The following is a 5,670-nucleotide window of genomic DNA, read 5'->3' as shown; positions in this document are numbered from 1 at the left end:
TTACTTACTTTAGTAATATAAATACGTCATTGCAGTATCGCAGTATTGGAGAATAGTCTGTTTTCATTTTAACCATGCGAAGAATAAGAAATTACTTTAGAGATCCTCATAAATTAAAATTTTTTAAAAGGAATGAATTGCTTTCTAAAAAGACACAAAGAATATACATGATCTAATACAACAAAATCTATAAGCAACATCTTACTGGCATTTAGGAAAGATTAAATCCTTACTCTATATAGGTAATTTTTTTCCTAACATATGTATTTATATTTTCCTTTAAATTAAATTTTAGGTCACAACTTTTGATCCATAGGGATTTTTTGGTAATTCTGTTCTAATTATTTTCTTATTTCCATTATCTTCTTTGATTTATGACTTATTTAAAACTGTTTTAAACTTCCAATTGCATGAGGATTTTATCTTTTTTTTGATTTCTAATTTTGTTACATTGAGATACAAGAATGGGTCTACATTATGTTGGGTTTTTTTAAGGTTCAAATTTTGGGTACAGGGGCGTGTATGTGTGCATGTGTGAGAGAAAGATACAAGATTTTAGCTGTGACTTTTTTGTTATCTCGATGTTTCAGCTAAATTCTCAGCTTGTCAATGTGCATTTTTGCTTGGCATTCTAAGATAATGTGAGACTGGGTTTACAAAACTTAAATCATCCTTCACTTCAAATGCTGTATGAAACCAGCCTAAAGAACTAGTTATGGGATGATAAAGAAGCAGAAAAGAAGTACGGTATTTCTTTAAAGAGAAAGTTGGAGAATCATGATGTTTCTTATCTCCATCTAGATGTGGTGCTAATGCTACTCTCACAGCCAGGGACACATATTGGCAGAAACAATCAAAGAGCAAGACAGATGCTCCCTGGAATTTGAGGACACAGTAATGGGTACGGGGTTCATGAATAAATACATTCTAAAAGTGAGAGCCAAAGTGATCTGCCTAGAAATGGACTGCACTTTCATAGTCTGTTAGGGCAAAAGTGAATGCATATTTCTCTCAAGATTTTATGGCTACTGAGGAGGAATGTACCACCCAAGAGTATTACTTAGGAGAATAGGTAGCCACAACAGTAAGGTGCGCTGCTAGAAGCTAGTATCTAAGCTTAGGATTTGTAAGCCGTATGCATAAGCAATACTACGGGCTCTTTCACAGTTTTTCACAAAACTGCCTTTAAAAGAAAGAGCACTGGAATACAAAGCAAAGCTTCATACCAGATTGTGACCCTGTGAGCCTGGAAAAATTGTTTTCTCCTTAACATCCCCTTTATATCCTTCCTTCTCTCCCCATTGACCAAAAGCACATCCAGGAAGTGAGAAGGGAGTGTACCAAAAAGGAGGAAAGAAGCCAACCACGTCCTGCTTTCTCGTTGTAAGTTTTTGAGCACATATGAACTGAGCTGGGGATGGAGAATCATCTAAAATTGGGTGAGAATGTAGGGTTTATATTTGACTATGCTGTATTTTATTACATGAAAATGATTAGAAGAGCTATAAAACTTGTCAATATTTCATTCAGGAGCAAAGTCTTTAAAAGTTGAAAGATTACTTAGTCTCTCCTTGCACTTTGCAACAAGCTTGATAGTTCAATATACTATGTATAAAGATACAAACAAATAAATCCATATTCTTATCCATATCTATTCCTATATCTATGCTATGTACACACACACACACACACACACACACACACGTCCAAGATGGTTAATTATATTTTTTAAATGTGTTACATGTTTCCCAACATTTGACATTTTCTACTTTTTGTGGAAATCTTCAAATTTTCTTTACATAGTTTGAAGCTATCTTGTTCACATGGATTCAGAATTATGGCTTACAGGTAAACTGTTTATTTAGTCACATGTTAGAATTCAGTTATCCCTCATAAATCTTTTCCCTTATAGTCTATTTTGTTTGAAATTAATGTAATAGCAACAAACTTCTTTTGGTTAGTGTTTGCTTTTCCATCTTTGAAATTTCTATTATTCTGTGTCATTATGTTTAAGTATGTCTTTTTTTTTTTTTTTTTTTTTAAGATGGAGTCTTGCTCTGTCACCCAGGCTGGAGTGCAGTGGCACTATCTCAACTCACTGTAACCTCTGTCTCCTGGCATTTAGTAAAGGTTAAATCCTTACTCTATATAGGCAATTTTTTCCCTAACATATGTATTTATATTTTCCTTTCAATTAAATTTTATGTATGCAATTTTTGCATTTTTAGTAGAGACAGGGTTGCGCTTTATTGGCCAGGCTGGTCTCAAACTCCTGGCCTCAGGTGATCTGCCCGCCTCAGCCTCCCAAAGTGCTGGGATTACAGGTGTGAGCCATTGCACCTGGCCCTTTTAAGTACGTCTTTTAAATAGCACAGAGCTGGATTTTATTATTTTATACAATATAAAGCTCTTTGTCTTTTTTCTGGCAAGTTTAATTCATTTTATTATTATTTTTGTTTTAGATTTATTTCTATAATCTTATTTTGTGCTTTTGTCTCTACCAGTTTTCTATGCTTCTTTTTCCTTCTTTCTCATTCTCAATTGAATTAATCAAACTTTCTATATTTTCTTTTTGCACCTTCACTAATTCCACTCCACATTGATTTTATTTCTATATTTTATAGGTATACTTCACTGAATAAGTTAATTTTCATAAAGTCATACAAGAAGCTTAAAAATCAAAGCTTTCATGTGTAGGCTTATGAGGAAAAGAGGCAAGCCTAGCCTTTCTATTCTTAAATCCCACTCCCCAGAAGCAATCAGTTTAAATACCTTAGTTCTTTCTTCTAATAATTATCTTTATTGTCTCTAAATAATATTTTTTTCTGCTGCTTTTTGAATTTTTTATTTTAGACACTGTCTGTCGACTTGCTCCTATGGTTATTGTCCTGGGACTTTCTTTAATATTTTCCTGATATTTCTATATTGGATCCCGTGCTTCCTAGACCCCATGGCTTCTTGTTTCCTAGTCCACCAGCTCGTTTTGGCAAAACACATCCTTCTGTAGATTACTAAAAGTAGATGCCTGGTGGAGAATTCTTCTCAGAACTTACATATCTGAAAATATATTTATCCTACTCTCACACTTGATTATTAGTGAGGTATGAAGACATGAAATTTTAAATCAACAATCATTATCCCTTAGAATCTTAAAAGCATTTTTCTATTGCTTTATCCCTTCCAATATTCTGTTGACAAGCGCAATGTCATTCTCTATCTGGCTTTATTATTTCTCTGGGAAACTTTCAAGTTTATCTTTTAATTGCTCATGTTCTGATATTTCACAGTGATGTGCTTTGATAAGAGGCTTTCTTTTCCTTCATTGATTATGCTTTACACTCAGTGGAGCATCTCCAGTCTATAGTCTCATATCTTTAGGCCCTCAAATGGTTTGTACTGTGTTTTTGATACTTTCCTGTTCTGAGTTTTCTTTTTTTTCTTTCATTTATAAATTACCCAGTCTCGTGTATTTCTTCATAGCACCACAAACAAACACAAAACAAATTAGCAGATGAACAAGAAAGTAATGTAACTCCCCCATCTGTTAGGCCAGGAGTCCCCAATCCCAATCCCTAGATCGTAGATCTGTACTGGCCTGTGGCCTGTTAGGAACCAGGCTGCATAGCAAGAGGTAAGCAGTGGGCGGACAAGCCCTACCATCTGGGCTCCACCTCCTGTCAGATCAGCAGGCATTAGATTCTCATAGGAGTCAGAACCCTATTGTGAACTGCACATGGAAGGGATCTAGGCCATGCACTCCTTAAGAGAATCTAATGCCTGATGATCTGAGGTGGAACAGTTTAATCCCCAAACCATCCCCCATCCCCGTCCATGGTAAAATTGTCTTCCCTGAAACCAGTTCCTGGTGCTAAAAGGGTTGGGGACCGCTGTGTTGACTTATTAGATATCACTGGTCAAGCAAGTTTTTTCTTCTCCCCTTCAGCATTTTGGTCATGCTATCTGTGAAAGTACTCAATGAAATCAGTCAGTTGTATAAAATTAATATTTTTGAGAATGCATACCTTAGTGGTTAGGAACACAGGATCTGGAGTCAGACTGCCTGAACGTAAAGGCTGACTTCTCCACTTCCTAGTTTATGACCTTGGACAAATCTTTAGCCTCTGTTTTGTCACTTGTAAAATGAGGATAATAATAGTTCTTACCATTAATTCTCCTTGTTGTGAATATTCAATCAGTGAATCATGTAGAGCTTAGAACATTGACTGGCATGTATGCTGGTAGTTACGCAGCTATGCATAAACTACTGGCAAGGCGCTCGGTGAGGTATGGGGAATACCAAGCTGAACAGGGTTTTTATAGCAGGAAGACAGGAAATTGATCTTGAGCTAAATATTTGTCAGAAAGTATAGATTAATGATTGAGTGGGAACAGAAACCAAATAAACTTGGAAAAAACCTTGATATAAACCACTACCTTTGATTTACTTAAGGAAAAGTAGATTTAGCTCTTATTACCTGTATTAATGGGAAGAGCACTGGTGCCAATAATCACAAACAGAAGATGATCTGAAATTCATTTCCATTTGGCTTTGAAAAGCCTAACATTATTATTCAGGGGCCATTTGTCTTAGTATGTCTTACTGAAGTCAATATTAAAATGATTTTTCATTTTATGAAGACAACAGTCCATGGTAGAAGGAAATAGCACACATCTTGGCAGGGAAAAGCCAATTTGGATCATTAATCGGTTGCAGAGAATTCACAAGTTATATAAATACAGATAGAGAAAAATAAGCATTAGTAAAATCTCTCTAGTGAAACAGTAATTCAATATGAGTGTAAAATCATTTCAGTTGAAAAAGGGATTAAAATCTAAGAATTTATTATATCATTGTATTAAACTAAATTCTTAATGTGAATGAATTTAAAGTTTATCTTTGTTTCACACAGCTTAGATTACAATCTTTGCACTGTCATAATATATGCTCTCAGGAGGTAGTTGAAATTAAGATAAAATAATATTGCAACAATTTGATTTTTTTTAACATCATCTAAACTCTATCTGCTATGGAATACAGAAAAAGGTATAGTTTCATATTGAAATAGCTTTCTAATATTATGATAGGATGAAAGATCAATGACAGAACTAAACTATAGAATTTAAAAATTGTAAGTTATGATTTATCCTTTTTGTAACCTTCATTTAGGTGAAAATATTTTTGGAAATATAGAATGTAATGTTGATATAATTGTGATTTCCACTCAGAAGACTTGTGTATCTCTATTTATCCCAGCTATTTTATTTTAGTTTTGAGATGGAGTCTCACTCTGTCACCCAGGCTGGAGTGCAGTGGCACGATCTTGGCTCACTGAAAACTCTGCCTCCTGGGTTCAAGCAATTCTCTGCCTCAGCCTCCCGAGTAGCTGGGATTACAAGCGCCCACCACCACGCCCAGCTAATTTTTGTATTTTTAGTAGAGACGGGGTTTCACCATCTTGGCTAGGCTGGTCTTGAACTCCTGACCTTGTGATCCACCTGCCTCAGCCTCCCAACGTGCTGGGATTACAGGCGTGAGCCACCGCGCCTGGCCATATTTCTTTTTTCTTAGGCTTTTGTTGAAAATAGTGAAACATGATATGAATTTCCTGTTGTAGATATTTTCCACTTTTACCAAATAGAAATTTAAAGGGCCCACTGGAGAACTTGTCT

Source organism: Macaca fascicularis, chromosome 6 (genome assembly GCF_037993035.2).
Source record: "Macaca fascicularis isolate 582-1 chromosome 6, T2T-MFA8v1.1".
In the NCBI taxonomy this organism is placed as follows: Eukaryota; Metazoa; Chordata; class Mammalia; order Primates; family Cercopithecidae; genus Macaca; species Macaca fascicularis.
Note: the sequence above shows the minus strand (reverse complement) of the source record.